At 38.2% G+C, this 19,645-nt stretch overlaps 1 pseudogene; it reads left to right on the top strand.

Moving 5' to 3' along the window:
- Positions 1–70: 70 nt before the first annotated feature.
- On the top strand, positions 71–16,351 carry LOC100589581 (annotated as a pseudogene).
- Positions 16,352–19,645: the final 3,294 nt, after the last annotated feature.

The following is a 19,645-nucleotide window of genomic DNA, read 5'->3' as shown; positions in this document are numbered from 1 at the left end:
TTCTTACAAGATAAAAAAAAGCCTTTCCCATATAGATAATTGTCTTAATTTCTAACAAATTAAAAGAACAATGGCCTTGTGGGAAGCCACTGGTGGAAAAGCTGCAGGTACACACTGGGCCACTTTTCCAGGCCATGACTTACAGTGCACTTGATTTCCAGGGAGAAATGCATGCCTCATCACTGTGTTGTTAGAGGCTATGGATCACTTTATGACTGTGAGCATCTTCCTTTTGGATATAAGTAATGCAGAGAAACAAATCATTAGAGAGAAAGAGAAGCAGATGTGAGTTTTAATTGCTAAAACACAAAAAAGATATAGACTGCTGGAGCTGTGCTTTGCGGCATAGAGACCTGCTCTATCCCAGGAGCTAATAGAGTGCAGGGGCAGAAGCGCACCTGGGACGTCAGCTGTCTGTCAGGTGGGGGAAGGGTGCAGAGCTATATGGATTCCTCAGCTAGGGGTCTCTAGGGGCCCTTCATATGCTACAGGAGAAGAACGTTTAGCAACTGAAAACAGCTATGCTGAAAAACATGCCTTTCAATATAGTTCTTTGGCCTTTCTCCATTGTTTAGTGCTTCTAACATGCCATTTAATGTATTGATTTTCTTATTCAAACTACAGGTTAAGCATGTTCATCACAATCAGTGTTCATTTCTTCTTGGCTAAAATAACTCACCATATTTTTTAAATAATAAATGAAAATGATTTTTTTCACCCTTAATATTTGAAATCATTATAAATGTCTTGTGCCTTTTTCTAGGTTACACTTTAAAACAATTCTAGATAGCCAGGGTTGGGAATAAAATTATTGTGGAACTGCTTTACCATTTTTAAAAAGCCAGCACCAATTTTAATTTGACTACTTGCTAAACAATTACAGTTTATAATATCATTATAGCTCTGGTTATAATAACATTCAGTTAAATCTTACTCCTCCAACAGGCATCACCATACCTATACTTCATATAAAGGTGGTGAGAAAGCCAAGAATGAGAAAAGACAAATAATTTTACCTTGATTGCCATAGAAGGATACCTAGGAAAATCTCTTTTGGGATACTATGCAAAGGACCCTAAAACAAATACCTCTTTGTTATAAAACTTATTTATTTGGTCAGTGAACTATGCCTTAAGTTGGATGAAGCCAGCAGACCTCAAATATAATCCAGCTAATGTAACTGGATTACAATGCAGCAGTTTGAATATAGTCACCGATGCCATGCTTAAAATATGAGTGACTTCCATCAACATAATATAAAAGGATTACCTCTTCCTCAGTGGTCCAGTTCCAGAATGCATGGTCACATTTCCTACACCAATTTGACACCATTAACAAAAAAGACCCAAAGGCCATGTCTCCATCAAAGTTCAAGACAACAGGACAAACACTGGGACGGTGCTGCTATTACCGCACATACCAAGAGCTGCTGGTAAAAGTGATGTTCTTCCAATCCTGATGAGGCAACAGTTTCCACAGGGACCCAAAGGTTGCTGGAACAATGCTGACACCTCTTTTCTAAGGGAAGTGGATTGAGTCCTTCTCAGGTAGAGTTGCCAGTTAAAATACAGGACATCCAAATATTCCATAGGACATTCTTATACTAAAAAATTATTCATTCTTTATCTAAAATTCAAATGTAAATGGGTGTCCTATATTTTTCTTTGCTATATCTGGCAATCTTATTGCTGTGCTAGGGAGAAATTACTTCCCTTTTTGGATAGAAATCCTCCATTTTTCTCTTTGCTGAGTTTAGGGAAGACAGGAAGGGATATAAAAATTTTGCTCACAAGTCTGTGTTCTCCACTTGAAGACCCACTTATTTAGAGGAAAAAGAACTTAGAAAAAGAGTTTCTTTATTTTTATTTTATTTTATTATTATACTTTAGGTTTTAGGGTACATGTGCACAATGTGCAGGTTTGTTACATATGTATCCATGTGCTGTGTTGGTGTGCTGCACCCATTAACTCGTCATCTAGCATTAGGTATATCTCCTAATGCTGTCCCTCCCCCCTCCCCCCACCCCACAACAGTCCCTGGAGTGTGATGTTCCCCTTCCTGTGTCCATGAGTTCTCATTGTTCAATTCCCACCTATGAGTGAGAACATGCGGTGTTTGTTTTTTTGTCCTTGCGATAGTTTACTGAGAATGATGTTTTCCAGTTTCATCCATGTCCCTACAAAGGACATGAACTCATCATTTTTTATGGCTGCATAGTATTCCATGCTGTATATGTGCCACATTTTCTTAATCCAGTCTATCATTGTTGGACATTTGGGTTGGTTCCAACTCTTTGCTATTGTGAATAGTGCCACAATAAACATACGTGTGCATGTGTCTTTAGAGCAGCATGATTTATAGTCCTTTGGGTATATACCCAGTAAATCACAAGCATTCTTGTACACCAATCACAGACAGAGAGCCAAATCATGAGTGAACTCCTATTCACAATTGCTTCAAAGAGAATAAAATACCTAGGAATCCAACTTACAAGGGATGTGAAGGATGTCTTCAAGGAGAACTACAAACCACTGCTCAATGAAATAAAAGAGGATACAAACAAATGGAAGAACATTCCATGCTCATGGGTTGGAAGAATCAATATCGTGAAAATGGCCATACTGCCCAAGGTAATTTATAGATTCAATGCCATCCCCATCAAGCTACCAATGACTTTCTTCACAGAATTGGAAAAAACTACTTTAAAGTTCATATGGAACCAAAAAAGAGCCCACATCACCAAGTCAATCCTAAGCCAAAAGAACAAAGCTGGAGGCATCATGCTACCTGACTTCAAACTATATTACAAGGCTACAGTAACCAAAACAGCATGGTACTGGTACCACAACAGAGACATAGATCAATGGAACAGAACAGAGCCCTCAGAAATAATGCCACATATCTACAACTATCTGATCTTTGACAAACCTGACAAAAACAAGAAATAGGGAAAGGATTCCCTATTTAATAAATGGTGCTGGGAAAACTGGCTAGCCATATATAGAAAGCTGAAACTGGATCCCTTCCTTACACCTTATACAAAAATTAATTCAAGGTGGATTAAAGACTTACATGTTAGACCTAAAACCATAAAAACCCTAGAAGAAAACCTAGGCAATACCATTCAGGACATAGGCGTGGGCAAGGACTTCATGTCTAAAACACCAAAAGCAATGGCAACAAAAGCCGAAATTGACAAATGGGATCCAATTAAACTAAAGAGCTTCTGCACAGCAAAAGAAACTACCATCAGAGTGAACAGGCATCCTACAGAATGGGAGAAAATTTTTGCAACCTACTCATCTGACAGAGGGCTAATATCCAGAATCTACAATGAACTCAAACAAATTTACAAGGAAAAAAACAAACAACCCCATCAAAAAGTGTGTGAAGGACATGAACAGACACTTCTCAAAAGAAGACATTTATGCAGCCAAAAAACACATGAAAAGATGCTCATCATCACTGGCCATCAGAGAAATGCAAATCAAAAGCACAATGAGACACCATCTCACACCAGTTAGAATGGCCATCATTAAAAAATCAGGAAACAACAGGTGCTGGAGAGGATGTGGAGAAATAGGAACACTTTTACACTGTTGGTGGGACTGTAAATTAGTTTAACCATTGTGGAAGTCAGTGTAGCGACTCCTCAGGGATCTAGAGCTAGAAATACCGTTTGATCCAGCCATCCCATTACTGGGTATATACCCAAAGGACTATAAATCATGCTGCTATAAAGACACATGCACACGTATGTTTACTGTGGCACTATTCACAATAGCAAAGAGTTGGAACCAACCCAAATGTCCAACAACGATAGACTGGATTAAGAAAATGTGGCACGTATACACCATAGAATACTATGCAGCCATAAAAAATGATGAGTTCATGTCCTTTGTAGGGACATGGATGAAACTGGAAAACATTCTCAGTAAACTATCACAAGGACAAAAAACCAAACACCGCATGTTCTCACTCATAGGTGGGAATTGAACAATGAGAACTCACGGACACAGGAAGGGGAACATCACACTCCAGGGACTGTTGTGGGGTGGGGGGAGGGGGAGGGACAGCATTAGGAGATATACCTAATGCTAGATGACGAGTTAATGGGTGCAGGAAATCAACATGGCACATGGATACATATGTAACAAACCTGCACATTGTGCACATGTACCCCAAAACCTAAAGTATAATAAAAAAAAAAAAAACAGAAGTCTACTGTCTGCTGAGGAGTACTTTTCCCTCTCCAGTTGCACTTATCTCCACCACCACATTCCTGGTGCTGCTCCTGAATTTATCACTTACCCAAACAATTTTTATTAACCTAAGTTTCACCAGTAGCGTATTAAAACATTTAAGTATTTTTCTTAATAGAGAATGAAGAAATCATTTATGGCACAAATCCTGCTTTGTGATGTCATGAATTTTCATTTGTCTGGCATACATCTGATTGTTGCAACTGCATTATTTCATGTTATCATCTTTTTTCTTTTCTTTTTGGAATGTAGAAAATATTAGCCCTGGAAGTGGTTAACGTGATGAAAACCATATTAGAAAAAAAAAATTCACCTCAATCCAAAGTGATGGCATTAAGTGGAATCCAGTGTATCATGGAGCACCTAATGCACACAAGATGTGGAGCGTGTCCCCTTGTCAGAACTTTTAAATACTAAGTACCAATAAATGGGAGAAATAAATCAAATGGGAGGATAGCTGGAATAATAAACGGTGAAGATGCTTCATACTCACACTCCAGCAAAGCAAGACGAAAAAGTGATCCTGGTTGTCATGAGCTATTACTGAATGAAGAACTTCATTTTAGCTCTTCTAACTTGAAAAATGGAAAAAAAGAACGAAACAAAAGAAAAGAAAAAGAAAGAATGCTGGAGGAAAATAGCTTTTTTTTCCCTTGAGTCTGTCAAACTTGTTGTCAGTAAAACAAACTGCTATGTATCATCTGTTTAGTGACAGAAAATACATATATTGAGATCAAGGATAAGGTACACCTGGTTATTATTTGTAAAGACTTAACTGTAAGTTTTTAATGATTAATTTATCTGCCACATAACACTTTAATAGATCATATGAAACATCAAGGGAGGAATGTGGTACTGCATTTCTAAAGCCTCCTTCTCTGTCTCTGAATCATAATAGGCATGGGAGTCATCATTAGTCTTGTTAGACGATGGTTCCTTTAGGAATCTCTATGTGTTACCTTTTAGAGGAAAGGTCAAAGAAGCCACCCCTGGGGACTCTCCTGCAGGATACAACTAACACAAGCATCAACTGTATGGAAATAACTAAATTGTCTTTACTGAGACCTTGATCTTTTGCATCAATCAAGTCTTTCTGAACTCTGAACTAGTAAAACAGATAAGCACCCTGGGTGGCAAAATGTTACTATCCTTATGCTTGTCATGACTGGCACTACAAATTTAACAATAAACAGGCAGTTATTTGTCTTACTTCTTTAAAAAAAACAAAATAGGTGTGCCGAAAGACATACAGTTGCAAGGAAAACTCATTTTAATGGTGAAGAGAGAGACGAAAAAAATTGCTAAGTGGATTTGGTGTCACTCTCTTTCAGTGCTTCCTCAAAATACTCTGTATTCAGAAATCCAATTGTAACTGCTATCAGGGCACATGGAGAAGGTAATACGAATCTGACAAGCCAAAACAAAGCAAACCAGGACCCCTTGGCTGCCATGTGGGAGGAGGCAGATTTATCCACCCTCATATCTCAGCTTCCTGAGAGTGGAGCCTGTGTCAATGCCTCATCCTGACACCTAACTCATGGGGGAATTATAAGTCATCAATACCAATGACTGTAAAACACTTTGTAAATAAAAATGGCTTAGAAGTTCCAATTAACAACAGAAAGTAACCCTCTGGGATGTACCAGAGAGAAATAACCACAGCCATAAATAAGCAATGGTGAGTACAGGTTCACTTCTTATTTCAATGCCATTAAAAATGGACCTCCTTCCTTGGGAGGCTGACGCGGGTGGATCACGAGGTCAGGAGATCAAGACCACCCTGGCTAACATGGTGAAACTCCGTCTTTACTAAAAATACAAAAAAATTAGCCGGGCACGGTGGCGGGCACCTGTAGTCCCAGCTACTCAGGAGGCTGAAGCAGGAGGCTGAGGCAGGAGAATGGCATGAACCCGGGAAGCAGAGCTGGCAGTGAGCTGAGATCACGCCACTGCACTCTAGCCTGGGCAACACAACGAGACTCCGTCTCAAAAAAAAAAAAAAAAATGGACCGCCTTCCAATCTCCAATCTGAAGACTCAGCTATGATTTTTTTTCTCATTTACACTATACAAAGTCATGCTCATGAGTGGAAGCATTGAGGAAATACAGGATTGGGCATTCCCTACTATTTTAATATGAGTATTAAAAGCATACATACTCTTATCTACCTTCATGTCAAAACAAAAACAAAAAACAACCAGGAGTAGTATAACTTAACTTAGCTAACTGTATAACCACCACAGATGTGCCATAAACAGGGAGCATAGCAGGCCTAAGAAGTGGCTGCAGTGCACACCCTTAGCGTACTTCATGCTTGCCCCATTTAGAATTTTCACAGGCTCACACGACGGATTATCAGTCTGACCCAGGAAGTATCCACTGAGCCTGTAGCACAGTGTCCCAGGCACTGTGCTAATCACTGCCAATATATCTCACTTATGCCTGTGAGGAAAAGAGGCTTGGGAAGCAATTTGATATGACCAAATTATAATTAAATTAATAGCCATATAATACTAAATGTCATGAATTATTCTAAATGCATTATAGAAAAGTCAACCCGTTATTACTCAGAGTAGCCCTGTGAAGCAAGTACTACTTTTATCTACATTTTAAGATAAAGAAACCCAGAGAGATTGAATAATTTGCCTAAGGTCACAGAGAACTGAGACTTGAACCTTGGCAGCTGGACTCCAGAGTCCATGCTTTTAACCACTTCTCAACCTGGAAAAAGAGCCCAAGTTTTTGGTTCCACACTTAGGGTCTAGGGTCTCTGCTTGATTTTAAAAATTAAAAAATAAATAAATATGGTAAGACATGACAGCTTTTCCTTCGGGTCCTCACATGCCTGTGCAATAACAGACAGGCAAACAACTATAGGGTGGTAGAAGTCACAGGAATGTGCAAAATAGTCAGGAAATGTAAATAAGGGAGCATTTAGCTCAGATTGGGGCCTTCAAAGAAATCTTAGAAGAAGATAATGAATTGTGGTTGCCATTTCCTTAGAAAATCTAGTTATATGTGCCCCTATTTTTTGGCAGGCATTCTTGCAACTTTTGGCCTAAGTATGCACAGCATGTCCACAGGAACAATTTCAAATATAATATGAAAAAAAATTAGTGCCACCTTTAGCTTCTATTAAGTCTATTGTAAGATCAGGGTCCATAGTGGCAAAACTCAGGATGTCAGAGCTTGACCAGAAACCAGGGACCAATCCAGGCTACTCAGCTGCCCCTCTGAAAAGATGTTAGCCATGGGGCATCTCTAGAGCAGCTTTAGTTGCCTGGTGAGTTTGGCTGACTCTCCAATCATCACAAAGGTCCTGATGGGCAGAGGTTCTGACTATCCTGCCCAGATGAAGCATGAGGGGAGGGCAGCAGTTGTTCTACCCTGCAGGGACCATCTCTACAGCAAACATCACCTCCAAATCAGAGCTCCCAACCTTGCAGAAAGACCCCAGTTACAGGAAGATAACTCAGTGGGGAGAAGGTGTTTGGGGAAGATGAATTGTGGGAGGAGGAAGGGAGAAGGGAGTGGCAGATGCAGGCAGCATCCTCAGCTTCTGCTTGGTCCTTGATTTGTCTCTGTAGAGGAGATTGACCTCCAGGAAGAACAGACCTCCCTTCCCCCTCCACCCCTTCAGCACAGCAGTGATGCCTGCACAGGGCCTGTCCCTGCCATACACCTACCAAGAATACACCAAAGCCATTAAACATACCGATCTTTACTGACTAAAGGGCTGCCATCCTTTTAGCTTTTGTCTGTGATTGGTGTACAAGAATGCTTGTGATTTATTGGGTATATACCCAAAGGACTATAAATCATGCTGCCATAAAGACACATGCACACGTATGTTTACTGCGGCACTATTCACAATAGCAAAGACTTGGAACCAACCCAAATGTCCAACAATGATAGACTGGATTTATTGACATGGAAACATGTTCACTATGTATCACTGAGTGAAAATAAATAGGTTATGAGAAGTAAATACCAAATCCAATTTTGTAAATGGTTATATACATATAAAAAGACCAGAAAAATATGCATCAGGATATTTACAATGAGGGGATTATTACAAGTATTTTTCTTCCTTGTTCTATCTGTCTTCTTTATGAAGACTATGTATTATTTATTTATTTACTTTTTTGAAAGAGCTATTTTATCTTTTCCTCAGGAAGAGGGAAATTTTTATTTCTTATTTTTTATTTTTTGGAGACTCTGTCTCCCAGGATGAAGTGCAGTTTTCTGAACACAGCTCACTATAACCCTGACCTCCTGGGCTCAAGCAACCCCCCGACCTATGCCTCCCAAGTAAAAGGGACCATAGGTGCACACTGGGACCATAGGTGTGCACCACCATGCCTGGCTAATTTTCTTTTCTTCTTTTTTTTTTTTTTGATAGGGACAGGGTCTCCTTATGCTGACTAGGCTGGTCTCAAACTCCTGGCCTCAAGCAGTCCTCCCACCTTGGCCCCTGAAAGTGATGGGATTTCAGGTGTGAGTCACTGCGCCCAGCCAGGAAGTAGGAGATTCTTAAATAGGTGGTAGTAGTATCAGTTATTATCAGTCTTAGTGGTTCGATTTGATTGAAATAGCTCAGGCTAAGGAACAAGACTTTAATGGCAGGGAGAGAAGTATGTTGATGAACTGGATTTGTCAGCTCTTTCCTGATGACTAAAATCAAATGTGAAGTGGTTATTGCCATTTAGCACATCCCCAGAATTCAGACTTTATGATTTCCCTGTCACTCACCAAATCAAAATCAGAGTATCCCAAAGTAGATATGTTAGAAGAAGAAAAACCAAAAGATTGGGTAACTAAATCAATTTGGGAAATGTTGAGCTAACCAGTGTTAAATAGTCATCTTTCTTGCAGGATTTCTGAGAGCTTCATTACGCTAATGTACATTGTGTATTTCCCACAAAATAACAGTCTTCCCAACTTTATATTTATCCATGGAATTCATTTTTGCCAAAGCATCACATGTGACCAGTGACAAGTGAACGCTGCATTACTTGGCAACACTGTTCTAAGTAGTAATTTAGAAACACCTGTAAACACATATACTAACTCCCTCAGAGAATTTTTAAATGGTTTAGCAAATATAAATCTATTATTTTCATCAGTGATGCTCTAATTTCAGAAACTATGAGATTAGTCATGATATTAAGTCAGTTCCACCAGGTTGCTTCACCAGAAGCACCGAAGAGTTTCATATCAGTGAATAAATGTCTGAATTCAAAATCTGTGACATCACTTTCAAGTAAAGGGGACCATTCTGTAAACAAAATAAAATGTACACCTGTCACTGCCATTCTTTTGAGTCATTACAGTTTATAAATCTATACACCATAAAAAGCTTTATTTATGTTTATATGGTGTGAAAATTGCAAGAAAAACTTTAAATTAATTACCTTTTTTTAAAGAAAGCAACTGAAATTTATCACAGCCAGTAAGGGAATTTATTTACATGCCATAAAGTTTCTGAAAATACAGTCATGAAATATGAGTTAGGAAAAGTAGCTCATGCCCTCACGTGTCCTGAAGATGGAAAAGTAAGTTAGCCGGCCATAACTGCAAACCACAGTCTTGTGGCTTTGGTTTCTCTCCCCAGCTTAGCTTTTGCAGGATCTCAAAGGCAGACTTGACTCAACAATATGATCTTTTCTTTTGGGTTTACTCAAAAATTTCGCCCAGAATCTACATGATCTGCTCTTAAAACAGGAAGTTGAGCAGTTAAGACAGTTTATCATAGTTTCCCGTCACACCTCAGGAATAGACACCAGTCGAAATACATCTCAGAATCCATTTAGCTGGAGGTAAGGAGGGATGCTTCTAGGACTGGGTCTTTTTTCTCTCTCTTTTAGAAGTATCATTTTATTTCACTGTGAAATGAGCTGATTGGTATGTAGAAAAGCAACAGTCCTTTGATTTCCACAAATGCGTTTTGATTTTTTATCCTGGGCTTCAAGTCTTTCCTGCATACATTTAACTGCAGCCCACTACATCAAAGGTACATTTACTGGGCTGAGGGTTTGAGGGGTGGGCTCCTCCCTGGAATCTTGCTTACATTTGCATGTGAAAAGAAAGAAATGCTTTTGAGTAATTAGTCATCTGAAATTCTGCACCATGAGGAAAAAAATTGCTTTTGGATATTTATGGAGAGAAAAATCCGTATGGACAATGAATACCCTATTAATATGTTGGGGGGAAAGGGACGGGGTGTAGCACATTGTGTTGAATTTCATCCAAACAATGATAAAAATAATATTGCCACTTTCTTATAAATAGTAGCTACAATAGAAAGTAGCACAAAGCTGTCTTATTCACAACTTAAATTTCTTTTTTTTAATTTTACTTTCAGTTTTAGGGTACATGTGCACAATGTGCAGGTTTGTTACATATGTATCCATGTGCCATGTTGGTGTGCTGCACCCATTAACTCGTCATTTAACATTAGGTATATCTCCTAATGCTATCCCTCCCCCATCCGCCCACCCCACAACAGGCCCCGGTGTGTGATGTTCCCTTCCTGTGTCCATGTGTTCTCATTGTTCAATTCCCACCTATGAGTGAGAACATGTGGTGTTTGGTTTTTTGTCCTTGTGATAGTTTGCTGAGAATGATGGTTTCCAGCTTCATCCATGTCCCTACAAAGGACATGAACTGATCATTTTTATGGCTGCATAGTATTCCATGGTGTATATGTGCCACATTTTCTTAATCCAGTCTATCATTGTTGGACATCAGGGTTGGTTCCAAGTCTTTGCTATTGTGAATAGTGCCGCAATAAACATACGTGTGCATGTGTCTTTATAGCAGCATGATTTATAATCCTTTGCTAAATTTCTTATATTTATTCTATGATCTTAAAAAGCCCTTTCTTTTTGATCTAATATGTTCATGCCATATTGAATAAACTCATGATCAATATGTATTGATTTGATCACTAATTGCATTAATTTTGCTTTAGAAATTAGAAAGGCTGTAATGAAAATGTGAAGTCACTTCAAGATAGTACATTATGGGCAGGCTAATTTAGCTGGGCTCTGTGCATCAGATTATTTCATTATGAACCTTCAATTACCATACAAACGAATGAGATAAATAGCCTTTCCTGAGCAGATTTACATTTTTGAATTCGTCTATAAATTTCAAGAGCTGAAGTTAATTTATAACCTAACATCATATTTAATATCCAAATAGTTCAATCATGAATGCATTATCTGCGTAAACCCTTACTCTGGCCCTTCACATTATGCTTTGAACAACATTTGAAAGAAAAACTGTTTTTTAAATACTTGCTTGTACTACATTTAATCTCTTAAACAAAAATGTGAAAAGAATATTTTTGTTAAAATCTTGCATATTATTGCTCAACAATTGGCGCAATGAAACCAAGTGATGAAGAGGTACGCTGTTCAAGATTTATAAAACTCTAGAAATGTGAAATAGTCAAGCTGATTTTGAAATTGAGTGCAGATGCTAAAATAACATCCCAAGAAAGAAACAAGAGAACATAGAGCCTTTTAAATTCTTAATGTATTTCTGCTGTTTTAAAAAACCTACCTGTACAATTGAATTAAATAAAGACACCAGAAGTAGATATCTTTACCATAAGATTCTATCTAATTTGGTCTTGGGGTGGATTGGTATTGTGTTAGATGGGAGAAACATGGCCAGAAGGCAAAAGTAAAGATAATTTTAAGGGGGTGCCCAGAATTCTGAGATATCTTGAAGAAAAGCAATGCATCAAAATAAAATCTAGGTAATATTTTGCAAATAAATATTAGAAAGTTCATTCTGTTCTCAGGGTGTGCATTTATATACACTGAAGAAAATGAAATAGCTAGCACTAATGGATATTTCATGTGGGCCTATAAAGTTTTGAAGTGGTGTTGCTAATAATAATGGACAGAACATGCCATCTACTTTTGCTATTTAGAATTTCATGATAAAATCATGAACACACAGTCTTGGCATCTAATTCCTACAGTTATTATTACTGTACACTTAGGAATTTTAAAACCTCTACAATAGTCCTATGGTTCAATTTATACCGTCATTCATTATTCTTGTTCACTGACATTATAAGACCCTTATGACATGATAATCAAAAATCAATGTATTATCACATAATTTAGGATAAAATATATTTCACAAGCAAAGGCCTTATGAGAGAATATCAGGACTGAGGGCAACGAGCCCCTTGGCACTCAATGTGCAGTCTTCGATGAGCACCTGGGAACCAATGTGGACTCTCTGGCTCCACCACAGACCTTTGAATCCAAATCTAAATGTAGTATGATGCCCAGGAAATTCATGTGCATGTTAGAGTTTGAGAAGCACTTGTTTAGTCTTCCATTATCTTTTTATAAACATGGCAACTAAGGTGAAGAAAGCTTGAGAATGCTGCTCAAGGTGGCAAAAATTAACTCTTATCTATGGCTGAAAGCTATGGTGGTTCAAGTATGGTGCTATGTAGATCCCAGTCATGGGTCAGGTCTGCAAAGGTTAACTTTGCTTAACTCCCAGCCAGCTTTGGGAATTGCTTGTAATGGTTATAAAGAACATGTTTGAGAGTATGTTGATGGATGAATACTAGTGTAGTACCATTCCAAGAACAGTCATTCTGAATTTCTATTTTTCAGAATAATTTAATCAGTCCAGTTCACAAGCAAATGCCAACATCCATCTACCCTGAACTAACTTCTACAGAAAATTCAAAATAAGAGAGAATAGTTGTATCCTCTATTTACCCATTCATAGAAAAAGTGTGAGAGTCAAGCATGACACGTTTGTTAATATTTCACCACATGAAAATTAAAACAGCAAGGGATGATAACAAGTGGAGGAATTTTTAGTGTGGCTACCTGCAGCTGAGTATGTAGAAAGCAAGTAAACAGTGGCCTAGTATAGACAGAGCTGAGGGCACTTAATTAGCGACAATTACTACATGGTTCTAAGCTGCCTGCAACCTTGCTCTCTCCCTTTAGATAAACTCATTTAAGTAAACACAATGTCAAGAAAATGGACAAGCCCTTTGACTTGCTAGAGAACCATGAAAGTGCTGTATTCTATCAATTAAACATGATTTTTTCTGTTTATTAAGGGGAATTAGATCTAACATTTGCTTCAAAATTTCATACAGCTATCCACACATTATGTATATTAGTTCTTTAGTGTTAAATGTGTAGCAAATAGATTTTTCTTTTCAAAAATTTATACTGATAATTATCACACACTAAATCTTAATGGTTGGAGCCTTTCAGAAATTACTTACCTAGAAATACGTTTTAAGAAATGGTTTTGCAACTCACTGATATAAAATATTTTTAAAGGGATAAACAATTTGGATGCTTTTCTAATTCATCATGTTAAATGAGAATGGTGTCCAGGAAATAGTTTGGAAACGCTTTGGAAAAGTCACAAATGAATTACCTTTTAAAAGTTTTTCACTTAACAAGCATTTATTCAGAATCTAGTATATAAATCTTTATTTAACCAACCTCCTTTTAGCAACTAGTACATGCTAGATGCTGTAAGCAATAAGACATTGTATCAGCCTTTAATGAACTTATAATCAAAAAAGGCAAAAAGAATAGTGTATAAATAACTGTTATACAAAGAGGAAGGCCAAACTACAAGTCCAACTTCTTCAGTCCTACAGCCACAGAATTCTCAAGAGACAAGGTCTAGGGCATTTCGTTCTCCTCTAACATCTGCACCAAACAACTCCTATGATATCTGTGAGTCACGGGATGGTGACAGTAGCTCCTCCAGCTCCCTGCCTCCTGCAAAAATGAGCAGAACCTTGTGCATTCACCCTGACAGATAAATGTCTTGAATTTGCTGTTTTTTTCTGGGAAATATGGTGCATGTAAAGTGAATATGCTTTTATTTGGGGCGTTAGTCATGGAATGTGGAGGGAGTAGGAGATGTCTGACCTACTTAAATATCCTTAAGTATACAAGTTAATTTCCTCACAAACTATTTCCAAACTTCTTTTGTTTGACTTGGCATGAGACCCCAGGTGACACCAGGCACACACAGGAACATGGGAAACAAATGCTTTATTGGTGGTGGATTCCCTCATGGTTTCACAAAGAAAAGGCATTAAAACTCAAGGAAGGTTTTAAGACTCAGTGTTTAATTTATGAAACCACATTTTAAAAATCGAAGCAGAGTAGTCATTTAATGAGTTCAGAGAGTAAGCTGTAACAACTTTAAGCTGGAATTTTACTGTTATTCTATCACATGAAGAAATGAACATTTTCTGTCTGTTGAGGATTTCAGATAAGCACCTCCCACTAGTTGATACCTGACCCTTGCAATCAGCTCACAAGAAACGGGTGCTGCATCTAAAGCTACATTAGCTCTTCAGTAACAGCTCAATCTCACTTACCCATGAAGTTCTGTCCATGACGTTTACAAGCACTAGGAACATTTCTCCTAGTTACACACAAGAGTTCTGGCCCTGAGCCCCAAATTACACGTGGATCTGAAGCAGAGGAAGGCCTCAAATCTCTGGAATTCACCCTCCTCATCTGCACAATAGGGGCTGCAGTGCATGATCTAGCTCCCTCATGGCCAGGGCAGAGAGTGAGATGTCCCTGTGCCAGTGGTATAGCTAGCGCTCACTGCTTGCTTGACTTCATTCCTCCTCTAGATTAACCATGTCAAAGCTACACGATGTCAGGTTGCTGTCTAAGTCTCCTGGCAGGGTAATGTATTGTGGTTTTCCACAGTCTTCACAACCAGCAGAAGGAGTGAAAGTGCACAGTAAATCAACTTTAATGAAGTGTAAAATCTCTTTAAAAACTCTGTTTCATTAAAATAAAATCTGCTAAATGTGTCTGGGTTGAGAATTTGACATGCCTGGTATATTTGCCTGCTGTCTGTTAGTGTTTGTGTGTGGGAAGTCAGAATTTAAAAATTATGGCCACTATAGTTAATAACAATATATTGTGTTCTGGAAAATTGCTGAGACTGGAAGCTTCCACCTGCACTGAGCTCTGCCTCTGCCCCCAGTGATTCCTCACACTGCCAGTCAAGTCCCTAAGGAACTTGTCTCCTCAGGATGCAAGTGCATTCCATCCTGAAGAAGTCTGGTTGTGATAGGAGCCCTGTTCTTGTAGGGACAGAAAAGAAAAGGAGTGGAACACGGTCCAGCTGCCAGAAGAAAAATTGGATTGATGAAAAGGTCTCCAATTTGGGCTGCTGCCTAAAAGGCTTTGGAAATTTTAGTTTTACTCCAGTCCCCACAGATGAGCTCTTCAACAATCCAACAGTGAATCTGTGCCAAGTGGCCCAGCCAACCAGCAACAGGCTGAGCTGGTTAGCAGAGCAGTGTTGTCTGGCTACAGCCGTGTCACAGTGAGAGGAGACCACAGCCTGGCAATTAGTACCATTAGTGGCCATGCCTGAAACTGCCCAGACCTTTGTGTCACTTGGGTTGATGCCCAGCAGACATCAGTACACCCCTTACCACTTCATCAGGAAATCTCCATGGACCATCAGTTTCATTTCTCCTCAGAGAACTACAGGGAAAGGTACCAGAACTTCCAGGATTTCCCTGGACAAACCTTGTATGTCTTCCCCAAGTACAGTGTATTCTAGTCTAGGAGATGCGGACCCTCTGGAACATTTTTTTTAAAAGAACAACGATATCTAGTATTTTTCCATGAGAGACATTGATCCACTTGGTACCCAGAAGGTCATGCAAGAGAAATTTGATCTGCTGATTAGGAAAAGACAAAGGTCCGTCCATCTGAGTTTTCATATCCATGTATTTGACTCTACACTGGCTGCAGCCACAGGAATCCCTATTGTAGGGGGACGGACCTTTCAAGAAGGCATCTATATTGCTGAGGAAATACATAGTACAGGGTTGCTGTCAGCACTGGATCTTGTTGAAGTCAATCCTCAACCAGGTACTTCAGAGGAAGGGGTAAAGGCCACAGCTAGCTTGCCAGTAGATGTAACTGCTTTACGTTTGGGTCAGACAAGGGAAGGAGGGCACATTGCCTATGGCCAGATTTTCAGTTTCCCAGCCAAGTCAGAAAATGAAGCATGTGTGAGAATTTAGGAAACTGTGCACTGTCTTGTTTCACAGTGGGCATTCCAGAGCTGTAAGGCATTTGAGAGGACAGGTATTAAGTGGTTATCTGGGTTAATATTGCCTTAATGAGAACATTTGCCCATTCTCACAATTGTAAAGTTTCCCCTCTTCATTTTGGTGACTAATAATACTACTGTAAATGTATATACATATATGTATAATATATATATTATTTTTTGCAGTTCACTGGGTATTAATGCACTGTAGTGCTATGTAAGTTTAAAATTTAAAGATGCATAAGCAGCATTTGTTACCTTGGTATATCAAAAAAATGATAAGAGAGGAGATTTTTAAGTGTTTTCACCACAAAAAAATGATAATTATGTGAGGTCATGCATATGGTAATTGGCTTGATTTAGCCATTCCACGATGTGTACATATTTCAAAACAATATGTTGTGCCTGATAAATATATACAATTTTTATTTGTCAACTTAAAAATTAATTAATTGAAAAAATAAAAACCAAAAAGCCACAAGAGGAAGGAGATTAAGTCCACCCACACCTACTATTCTGCTGTCTAAAGATAAAGGAGGAGCCAGAGGATGCTGGGCCTGCAGGGAAGGAGACACGTATCAGTGTCCTGGCTGGGAACAGAATTCAAGCCTCTTGAGTGGACCCTGCTTTCCTTTTTCCACTCATTTACATGAAAAAAGGCTTGGGGTCAGTAAGAATAATTCTGCTCAAGCTTTCCAACAGAAGAAAAACAGAGTAACCAACTGTGTTCTGCAGCCCTCACAGCAATCCTTCCCTCCAGCTAACTTGGCTTCTCATCTGTTACTTTTCATGAAGATAACATACTCCCTCATCTCATGCTGAAAGTTAAAGTCTTTAAAGTTGTCCGCCGGTCACTACACCATATGGCCTCCCTTTGCCCCATGTACCTCTGGATCTCCTCAATTCTCCCACAGCACCAGTGGCCAGTGTGCCTTTCCTGAAGCATGTTAGGCCACTTCCCACTGAAGCCTTTGAACTCATTGTCCCCAGAACACTGTTCCCCCGGAAGTCTGCACGGCTTAGTCCTTCTTTGTCTCCCAAATGTCAACCTCCTTGATGCCCTATTTTAATTGTGAACTATCTGCTTTTCACTTTTCCTCCTCCCTTATTTTTCTCTACCTGACATTCAATACATATTATGTCTTACTATTTTCCTCATAAGTTCAGAGGTTTCTATCATTTTGCTCACTGTCATTCAATGAAGGAATAAATGAATGAGTGAATGAACTTTAAACTTAATTACATATGCAGCATTTGAAAGAAAGAAAAACAAGTTTCCTTTAATGAAGGTATCATTATGTGCATATTATGGTTCTTTTGGCCTTACTCCCAAATAATTTTTTAATCAGTAGCTTCAAGATTGCTACATTGATTAAAATTCTAATTATTTGACTGTGAGCACAAGTGTGCTCATAACTTTATCATGTTGCCATAAATATCAATTATTTGGTAAGATAATGCTCCAGTCACCTCTTCCTACTATAATGTCTAATTATCTCTCTTGGCCTCTCACATTCCATTGTGAAAAACTAACATTAGCTCATATACAATAGTCATTCATAGTCTTTGCATGTTTAGTATGTGTGACGAAATGCCCTTTAATAGGTTCCGTACTAATATTATATGAATATTAGTGATTCATCTAGTGTAAATTTCTACAGCGCCTCTTAAGTAAATATGTATTTAGTTGGTTATTTTATGCATATTTAGAATTTGTTTGCATTATCCAGCTTCACATGTTATATTCACCTGGTGGGAATATTTAGCTTTCTGCCACTCTACTTTAGCCTATGTATAAATTCACATATGTTTTATAATATTCTTAACACTAATCCACCAAATGATCTTGATATCTGGTATATTATCATTTTCTTAATGAGGTGTTATCTACAGCAAAGCGTTTGCTTAATCATTCACTTTTTGTTTGATTGGTTTTTGCCGTTCCTCACTAAAGACAAGTATCGGTTGAAAAAAAAGGATGTCTCCAGAAAGTCAGTGAGTCCTATAAAGAAAATTGTAGCAGACATTTTCTGAAGAAAAACAAATGTGCCCAAGGTAAGTAAAGCATAATTAATTTCTTGAAAGTTTTTATTTTAATTTTCTTCCCCAGCTTATAAAAAGAAATCTCTCTTGTATGTTGGTCAGGTTGAAACCTAATTGCATAATCTACATTATTTCATTCTCAATTGTAGTTGAAACAACCCAAATTGATAAGTGTTTGCTTTCTATTTTCACATTTTTAAAATCTGATCTTTTGTTTAAAATGTTGAGTCTAAAGAACTAAAATTTGGGGCAATTTAGAAGCTAAAGGGGGTGGATTAATAATTTGGTTACATTTTGCTGTCCAATCAGTATCTCATGGGAGTTTAGAAATAATTTTAGTTATTTGCTTTTAGCCCTTCTTATGTAAGGCTAACATAGTGGACCTATCATAGGCCGTTATTCCAACTAGTCTGATGGTTTGTTTGCAGACTATTTCATTATGTTCTTAAATTTTTTCATTAAAATCTTTATGAAAGCTAAGTGGCAATTTCATGTTGGAGAAATGAAGCAATGAAAATAGCTATCATACATCCATCATTTAAACACAGTACTTGGGGTGCCATGTTCCAGCACCACAGCTTAGTGCACCAATACTGTGTAGTATAAATATTTCTTAATAGGTACCTGGGGCTGGAGTTTCTCTACTGTGTTTAACCTAAATGAGTACATGAGATTGCTATTGAAAGTGTTTTTTATATCTGTTTGGAATCCAAATAAATTTATTGTTATGGAGTCTTTGTCTTAGAAAACAGATACTTAGGGTCTCTAAACTTTTATTTTGAAATATCTATAGACGACAAGCAGTAGCTAAAATAGTACATAGGGATTCTGTGTACCCTTCGCCCAGCTTCACCCATATAAAAAATCCTGTGCAACCATAGTGCTTTATTAGATTTTTAAAAAGATATTATTTTCTTAGAACAGTTTCAGATTCACAGCAAAATTAAGAGGAAGGTATGGAGATTTCCCATACACTTCTTGTCCTCCTCCCACATGCATGGCCTCTCCCATATCAACATCCTCCACCAGGGTCATACATTTGTTAAAACTGATAACCCTGCACATCATAATTGCCCAAAGTCCATAGGTTACATTAGGGTTCACTCTTGGTGTTGTGCATTCTATAGGTTTGGGCAAATGTATAATGACTGGAATCCACCATTACATGACTATTCAGAGTAGTTTCACTGCTCTAAAGTTCCTCTGTGTTTTGCTTATGCAT

Source organism: Nomascus leucogenys, unplaced genomic scaffold (assembly GCF_006542625.1).
Source record: "Nomascus leucogenys isolate Asia unplaced genomic scaffold, Asia_NLE_v1 Super-Scaffold_349, whole genome shotgun sequence".
NCBI lineage: Eukaryota > Metazoa > Chordata > Mammalia > Primates > Hylobatidae > Nomascus > Nomascus leucogenys.
This window is presented reverse-complemented; position numbering and strand designations above follow the sequence as displayed.